An 8,942-nucleotide genomic window follows, 5' to 3' on the forward strand; every position below is an offset into this window, starting at 1 on the left:
CACTCGCGCGGGGGGGCGTGAGGGCACTGCTGCAGGCGCGCATTCTGGCTGTCCCCAGGCGCAGGCTACGGTCTCGCCGGCCAACGCCAGGGATGCTCCGGAGACCCCAGAGTCCCGAATTTGGATCCGTTAAGATGGTCCGGCCTTCCTTCTCAGGTGTTTAATAGTGGCAAGGCTGGACGTCTGGTAGTGCCCTCACCCAAAACTCTCCTTTTCCCTTATTTGTATATATTTAAAAGATTAATCGTTGTGTTCCTCTTTTCTATCTCTCTCTCCCTCCTCCACTATATTGTTATTAACGGACACTAATTCATCCTTAATTATCTCTCAGAAGGAAATCAGATTCTCTCATTGTTTTTGGGGGAGTCATGTTACAGTTTGGGAGTCATGTTACAGTTTTCCACACCAGAACCATCAACATCAGCATTCTGAGGAGAGCTTGTTAAAAATTCGGAATCTTGGGGCCCTATTCAGACTTACTGAATCAGAATCCGCATTTTAAGCAAGATCTATATGCACATCAAAGTTCCAGAGGCAGTGCATTCAAATGAGCTCCTGGGGTCTCCTTCGCTAACATCCTGGAAGGTCCTCTGCTTCATTCCTGAGATCCTCTATTTCCCGAATCTGTATCTTCCCTTTTCTTGATTTTATGCGGTCATTTTGTAGAAGATACCTTCCAAGAGCTTCTTGAGCAATATTACAGGCCGGTGTCTTCTTTTTTCCCCTTTTCATTAGAACTTGCATGTCTGTAACTGTCTTTATTCTGACTTAATATAGAATTCTCCTTTGAAAATAATTTTTTAAAAAGAATTTCTTTATTTATTTCACAGGGAGAGAGAGATCACAAGTAGGCAGAGAGGCAGGCAAAGAGAGAGAGGGGGCAGCAGGCTCCCCGCTGAGCAGAGAGCCCGATGCGGGGCTCGATCCCAGGACCCTGAGATCACGACCTGAGCCGAAGGCAGAGGCTTAACCCACTGAGCCACCCAGGCACCCCTGAAAATATTTTTAATATTTTAAAATTTAATATTTTATAAAATATTTAATATTTTATAAATATTTAATATAAACATTTAATATTTTAAATTATAACTATAATTTATATCTTTATAATTATAAAGATATAATTTATATCTTTATAATTATAAAGATATAAATTATAAATTATAAATATTTAATATAGATATTTAGTATTTTAAAATTTTTAATCAGAATGTTAGAGGTTTTGCTTTACAGTATTTTAGCTTTCAGTATTGCCACTAAGAAATCCTACCTCATGATTCCAGTTCTTTATGGGTGACTGACATTTCCTTCCTTCCTTCCTCCTTCCCTTCCTTCTTTCCTTCCTTTCTCTCTTTCTCTCTCTCTCTCTTTCTCCCTCACTTTCTCCCTTCCTTCTGTTTTTAAGCAACACAGATTTACTATCTTACCATGCTGGAGGCCAGAATACAAAATCAGTATCAACCAGGCTAAAGCCAAGAAATAGGGAGACATTTACCTACTTCATCCTTGGGTGACTAATTTCTTTGTGTGTAACCTGTTTCTGTTTTGTTTTGTCTCAAGAAGTTTTAGGTTTTTCCTCTTTATTCCCAGCATTCTCAGACACAATCATGTATCTTGGTTGTGGGTCTTTTCTCATTTTTTACTCAGCTGGTGGTATTCGGTTGGCTGTTTTTCATCTTGAAACCATGTCATTTAGTTCTGGAAGTTTTTCTGGTGTTGTTTATTTAATAATCTTCTCTTTTCTATTTTATGTTCTTCAGTTCTGGAGCTTTTGCTGATACTATTTAGTTGCTAATTTCCTCTTTTTTTCCCTTCCCTCACTGTACCTCTTCTTTTTCGGAAATTTGTTGTTCAGATGTTTGATCTTGAATGATGCTTTTCTCATTTGTCTGTTCTGTTTTGTATCTCTTTTGTCTTGTTCCACTTTACTGGATGATTTTCTCAATTTAATTAGACAGATATTATATCAAAAAATTTTTTAATTATATAGGCATGCCTTGGAGATACTGTGGGCTTGGTTCCAGACCATGGCAGTAAAGCAAATATGGCCATAAAATGAGTCAAGTGAGTTTTTTTATTTTCCAGTTTATATAAAGTTATTTTTATAGTATACTGTAGTGTAACAAATATGCAATAGCATTATGTAAAAAAATATACATCCCTTAATTTAAAGATAATTTATTACTAAAAAATGCTAATTTTCATCTGAAATTTGAGCAGAATCTTTTTGTTGGTGGAGGGTGTTTCCTTTAAGTTGATGGCTGCTGATCAAGGTCGTAGTTACTCAAGGTTCAGACAGCTGTGGCAATTTCTTAAAATAAGAAAACAATGAAGTTTGCCACATCAGTTCATAACTGGGTGAACTGGGGAGGCCCGTGAGTCCTCAGGTCTCCAACCAACCCATGCCCAGGATGTTGCTGGAGGCTCCTGGTCTCGTCGCAAGAAAAGAATTCAAGGATGGACCCGGCACGCTGGTTGAGTGGTGCATGTGAAGAGTTTACATATTATTAAAGAGAGAGTACGCTCTCAAGATGTGAGGGGGGCAAGCTCAGGGCTGTTCCCCCACCCCCTGGGTTTTGGTCTCTATACTTCATTGACAGTTGTTAACTAGGGTGTGGAATATTTATTATTTGAGAGGGGATTTTTGGGAGGGAGTAGAGTTTTATACCTTTTCTCCCTTACTTGGTCAGTATGACTGACATTTTTCCCCCTCTATTCCCTTATTTCCCTCCCTTCCCTCCCTTTTTGAAGCAACCCAGATTTATTATCTTACAATTTTGGAGGCCAGAGTTTTTGTTTTGTTTCAGGAATTTTTAGGTTTTTCTCTTTTGGATCTGAGAAAGTGGATGCAATGGTAAAAGCTAGTTTATTCAATACCTGCTGCCAGATTTCACAGGGTGGTTTTGTGATGTGCACATCTCCCCCAAGGGGCTAGCACCAAGGGCTTCTATTATTCCAGCCTATATAAGGCCTATTGCCCTTCAGATTCCAGTGTGGGGTTGGGTAGAATTATATATTGAGACTCCTGGGGAAACCACATACCCCAGGGTGTAGCTACTCTGATGTTTGGGGTTATCAGTGCAAAAAAATCTTCGAGCCATATGGGTTGGGTGCAGATTGGTTGCTGTAGGGGACGCCTGGGTGGCTCAGTCGGTGTAGAGTCTGATTATGGCTCTTGGGTCGTGATATCAGGATCCTGGGGTCAGACTCCGTGCTTGGCAGGGAGCTTGCTTTGCCTCTCCCTTTGACCCAAGCCCCGCTTGTGCTCTCTCTGTCTCTCTCTCACATAAATAAGTAAAACCTTAAAAAAAAAAAAGAAGAAGAAGAAGATTGGCTCCTATAGGTTATGAGAAGGAGATAATTGAAAAGGGCACATAAGGTTATGGGATAACTCACTGTTTTCAGTTTCTGGAACTGCTGGGCCCACCTAGAAGAGTTATTGTGTGTGCAGTTGGCATGTAGACGTCCTCCTTTTATTCTGGGGGAATTTATGAGCATAGTTGAGGGTAAAATTAGAGTGATCATAGGTGTGCAGTGCAATTATATTATATTATGTATATTATATTATTATATGTTATATCCAAAACATGGATATAATATTGGGGTTTTTTGTGGACAGATGGATCTGGCATAAGCCCAGTGGGTGACATCACAATCTGCATTCTTTCTCTCCCTTTTTAAAATAAAGGTTTTATTTATTTGTGTCAGAGAGAGAGAGAGCGCACACACGAGTAGGGGAGTGGCAGGCAGAGGAAGAAGCAGGCTCCCTGCTGAGCAAGGAGCCCTACATGGGACTCTATCTCAGGACCTTGGGATCACTATTTTTATTTTCTAAACAAGCATACCACGTTTTGCACTTAGCTCATTGAACTGAGCCATTGGAAAATTGTTTGACAGTCCAAGAATTTTGAGTTACTCCCAAAGTAAAATGAGGAAGTGCCATTACTTGGAAGCTGACCCATCTTTTGGATTTGTCTTTGGTGTTATTTGGCAGCACTTACTCAGAAATTAAGTATAAATTAATTCCTGAGATGTCTCAGGCGGTGGGAGTGGATTAAGTTCACACATGTCCGATTTGGGCCAACAAGCATACCATCTAGGGGAGAGGAACTAGGGCCAGTATAATTTTTTTGGAGGACAGTTATACTGAGAGAATAAGTGGGATAAAACAAGGGTAAGAAGGGTCTTTTTGAGGATGTAAATGACAGATTCAAACAGAGAAAGGTTTTCCCCCTGAGAGATTATGTTGGAAATATTTATGAGATAGTTTTCCCTTTACCCCTATAGACTTGTGGAAGTTAGAGCAGTGATAAGAACAAGTAAAGGTGTCCATAGAGGATAGGAGGTTTTTATGTGCCTCAGATGGGGGCATTTGTGTGAAGTCTATGTTTCAGTCCTCTTCAAGGTGTATGCCTCACCTTTGGATGGACTGGAGGAGTGGAGGTGGTCTTACCCTTCTCCAGAGATGTTCTGGTAACATGGATCCTGGTGACTTCCTTCATAACCCGTGACAGGCCAATTCCTAAAAGACTGCATCAGCTAAGGAGGTTAATGGGTCTCTTTCCAAATGAGAGGAGTCGTGTGTTCCCTTGATGATTTTCCACTGGGATCCATGGGGAAGTGTCACCTTTTGGTCCTGTGTTCATCATCTCTCAGAATTTAGTTGGTAGACATTGTACTGAGCCCAGTTTATTTTCCTTTCTGTATATTGGGGCCTTTGTTGGAAGATTGGCCCATGAGGGAGTAAGGCTGCCCATACTGGGAGGGCTTCCAAGGCTGCATTTTTAGCCACATTGCCTGCTCAGTTATTTCCTGTAATAATATCAGTCTTTCCCTTCTGATGGCCTCTGCATTGGATTACAACCACTTCTGTGGGTTCTGGTACTGCTTGTAAGAGATCGAGGATCTCTTGATGATGTTGTATGGGGAAAGTTTTGACGGTGAAAACCCCTTTTCCAAATGGCAGTATGAGCATGAAGAACAAGAAAGACATACTTAGGGACGCCTGGATGGCTCAGTTGGTTAAGCAGCTGCCTTCGGCTCGGGTCATGATCCCAGCGTCCTGGGATCGAGTCCCACATTGGACTCCTTGCTCCACAGGGAGCCTGCTTCTCCCTCTGACTCTTCCTTCCACTCTGTCTGCCTGTGCTCGTTCTCACTCACTCTCTCTCTGACAAATAAATAAATAAAATCTTTAAAAAAAAAAAAAAAAGAAAGACATACTTAGAGTCAGTGTAGCTCTTTTGTCCTTCCCTAGTTTTAAGGCTCTAGTTAAGGCCATGAGCTCAGCCTTTGTGCCTCTGTATGGGGGAAGACCTTCTGCTTCTGTGACCTGGTGAAGGTCTACCATGGTATGGCTGGCGCCTTTAATCCTTCTTTATAAAACTGCTGACATCAATAAACCATATATTGTCTGAGTTATCAAAGATTGGTCTTTTAAATCTGGCTTATTAGAATAGACCTGTTCTGTGGTTTCCATACAAGCATGAGTAAGTTTTCATCTCCTTCAGTTGGTAAGTAGCCAGGTTAGGAATTTGACATAGTTTAAGGATCACCTCTGGAGTAGTGTCTGGTATTTAGTAAGGTGCCCTCCCGTTAGCCAGTGTGTTCTTTAATCTCTAGGTCTCCCTGTATCTGGTGTGGAGTCCGTACTTCCAGGGAGTGACCGAAGGTTAATTTTGTGACTTCGTCCACCAGCAGCACATCAGCAGCAACTGCCCTCAGACATCCCAGCCATCTGGTTGCCACTATGTTCAGTTGTTAAGAAAAATAAGCCACTCGCTGTAGGGCTGGCTCTAAGTTTTGAGTAAGTACCCAGTGTGAAGGGCTTTAAGTTTAGGAATTCTCAGCACAGGGGCTCTTGAGAGGAGGCTCCTTTCTCCCCCACCCCCAGACTCTAGTTTTTTTGAAAAGCCACTTGTGTTTTCTTGTTCATTTAAGCGGGTCAGAATCTGGCCCCTTTAAAACATCATACAGGGCCTTAGCTATCAGTCCAAACCCTGCAATCCAGATTTGGCAAAAGCCTGGCAACCCTAGAGACATTCTAAGCAGCTTGTTTTGTTTGTGGTGGACCCACGCGCAGTCAAACTTCTTGGCACTTCAAGGAAAGCATCCGCTTTCCCAGGGTCAGATCATGTCCCAAGTAAGTTACTTCCTGTTTGGAAACCGGGTCTTTGTTAGGGCATCTTTATGCCCTTGTTCTCCCAGAAGTTGAGAACTCAGATAGTGTTTTTGTCTGATTCGTCCTTACAGGGGCTACAGATGAGTATATCCTCTGCATATTGCGAGAGTCTTGGTGGTTAAAGTGAGCTCTCTGAGTGCTCTGAGAAGAGCTTTGCCTGGTAGGTGGAAAATCCCTAAAGCTCTGTTGGGGGACTGTCCAGGTGTACTGCCGAGTTACATTGATAGATAGATCAGTCTATTTAAAGGCAGACGAATACTGAGATTTTGGATGTAAGGGTATGCAAAAGAAAACATCCTTAAAATCCTGGACTGGGAACCAAGTAGTGCCTTTAAGTACCTGGGTTAAGACAATGTAGAGTGTAATCGCTTCTCGGCCTTTTGGCTAAGATCAAGTGAAGACAATGTAGAGTGTAGAGATTAGGCCCAGTGGGGTAGAGAGGAATGGCAGCCTTGTTTATAGCCCAGAGGTCCTGGACTGTCCAATATTCCCCATTTGGTTTTAAAACTGGTAGGATGGGAGAATTGCAGGGAGACTGGCATGAGTCTAGCAGGCCACATTTGGGGAACTTGTCTAGTAGGGGCTGAAGGACTCACTGGATTTCAGGTTTAATGGGATACTGCTGTTTGTAGAGATAAGTATTTTAGTCCCATAAGGTAATTTTTGCAGGTATTGCAAATATTGTTTTCTTGGAATTCCTTTGTCCCACACCTGGAGATTAACTTGGTCCCAGATTTGGGGGAACATATTATCAGGAGGATCTTACTTGAGTGGTAGTAGGGGAGGGTGCAAGCTAGCAGGGAAGAAGCCCCTTCCAGGTTAGATCAAATGACTGAGTCAGGCTCCTGAGGTCCTTAGTAAATTTGCTGAGATCCTCAGAAAACTGCCTAAGTGCTCAGGGTGCCGCCTGAGATCTGACATTGAAAAGGAACAGTTACTCTTATGTCTCCTGAGGCCTACCCTGCACTTCCTGTAGGGGGCAGGGGAGCCCTTTCTCTTGGCCTGACTCTGTTAAAGGAAGACAGTTGGTGGGAGGTGGGGCGTGGCAGGGAGAATTCCTTTGGCTGGAGTCCACAGCTTTAGGGTGTTGCTCTAGGTTTTGCCTTGTTCCCTGAAGGCCCAAATGGACCTTCCCTACTGTGCATGTTTATATTTTTTAGGGTCATCCCTGAGGGCTGTAAAGACCTAGATCTAAAGGATCTCTGCTCAGTTTTCTAGTCTCTTAAAGAAGAGATCAAGTTGCAATATAGGGTTACAGTTAAGACTACTATTTTCTGGCCCTACTTGCCCATCCTCTAGCTTATATTGAGGCCAAACAGTAGTACAAAAGAAGGTAAATGTTTTTAGGCTTTTTCGGATTTTTTTTTTTTAAAGATTTTATTTATTTGACAGAGATGCCAAGTGGGCAGGGAGGCAGGCAAAAACAGAGAGAGGGGAAATCAGGCTCCCTGCTGAGCAGAAAGCCAGATGCAGGACTTGATCCCAGGACCCTAGGATCATGACCTGAGCTGAAGGCAGAGGCTTTAACCCACTGAGCCACCCAGGCATCCCTTTTTAGGCTTTTTAATGAGAGTTGATCCCAGTGTCTGAAAGTGCATCCCAGGGGGAAGTCTTTGGGGTGGAGGTAGAATTTCTCATTGTCTTCAGGGAGAGAATTGACTCTTGTAACCAAAAAAGGAGCAACTAAATAAGGGTTTACATTGTTAGAAACCCAGAGTCCTATTTTCCTGCAGAGAGTTAGCTCCCTCCTTCTAGGGAACCTGATAAGGATCTCAGGTAGGTACTCTCCCGGAGAGTTCTGATGGTGAGTGAAACTTGGGCATCCCCAACCTGCAGTACCTTTGTCTCTGTCATCACAGCTGTGGCCACCATATTGTGTGATGACCCTGCTGGCCTTGGTGTCCTAGAACACGATGCTTCATCCTGGTGTCTGCAGTCTTGGAAGCGGAAGCCTTCCTGAAGACCCCAATTATAGATGATGCCTGATAATTAGCTCTGATGCCTTGGCGTGAATCCTTCAGGAATGGGCATCATCATGACTCCAAGATCTCTGAATATCTCATTATCTTTGTTCTGATAGGCCTCTCAGCAGTTGGTGACAAACAATGGCCACCAGGGCGAGGTCCCTTTGATTGTTTAAATATTTCTTGTCTGACCCATGGGTATCTGTTGATCTCTCCCACTTTGCTATCAGTTCCCGTGAAACCAACCTCTTTTTTTCCAATTCTCTTTGTATCCTTGAATTGTTTGGGTTGAGTCCTATTTAATTAAGTGATGAATAAGGCAGACCCATAGGGAGAATCTCAATAGCTAGAGTCTTTTGCCAGGGAGTAAAATGGTTATAGTCTGTTTTATGGTAGCTTGCACACATACAAAAGTCTGAGTTGGTAATCTTTCAGGACCTTTGCAATAGATGGCGAGACATCTCAGGTCCTGGTGCCCCTTTTCCAACAAAGGAAATTGCTGAAATGGGAATGAGAAAAAGTGGCTAAAGCTAGGCTAGAGTGGGGTAAGGGGGCATTAGATCCGAGTGTCCCACACCTAAGAAACAGATTTTGCAGAGATAGACACAGCTTGGGAATATCAGACAGTGCTGTTGGGAAAATGGCGCTGATGGGCTTGCCTGATGCAGGGTTGCCACAAACTTTGATTTGTTAAACAAAAAACAAAAAACCTGCAATATCTGCAAAGTGCAATAAAGCAGAGGGCAATAAAATGAGGTATGACTGTAATTTCTAAGTGCTCTTTTTATTTTCTGTTC

The 8,942-nt window shown here is 42.7% G+C and overlaps 1 long non-coding RNA gene across 1 annotated transcript; it reads left to right on the forward strand.

Annotated features, from left to right (window-relative positions):
* Positions 1-41: 41 nt before the first annotated feature.
* LOC309862888 lies at positions 42-6,329 on the forward strand. The gene is made up of 3 exons (XR_014310773.1): positions 42-156; positions 1,991-2,064; positions 6,253-6,329. It is a non-coding gene; the product is annotated as an uncharacterized lncRNA (long non-coding RNA).
* The last annotated feature ends 2,613 nt before the right edge of the window (positions 6,330-8,942 follow it).

Source organism: Mustela nivalis (assembly GCF_964662115.1).
Source record: "Mustela nivalis genome assembly, chromosome: 4".
NCBI classification, from domain to species: domain Eukaryota; kingdom Metazoa; phylum Chordata; class Mammalia; order Carnivora; family Mustelidae; genus Mustela; species Mustela nivalis.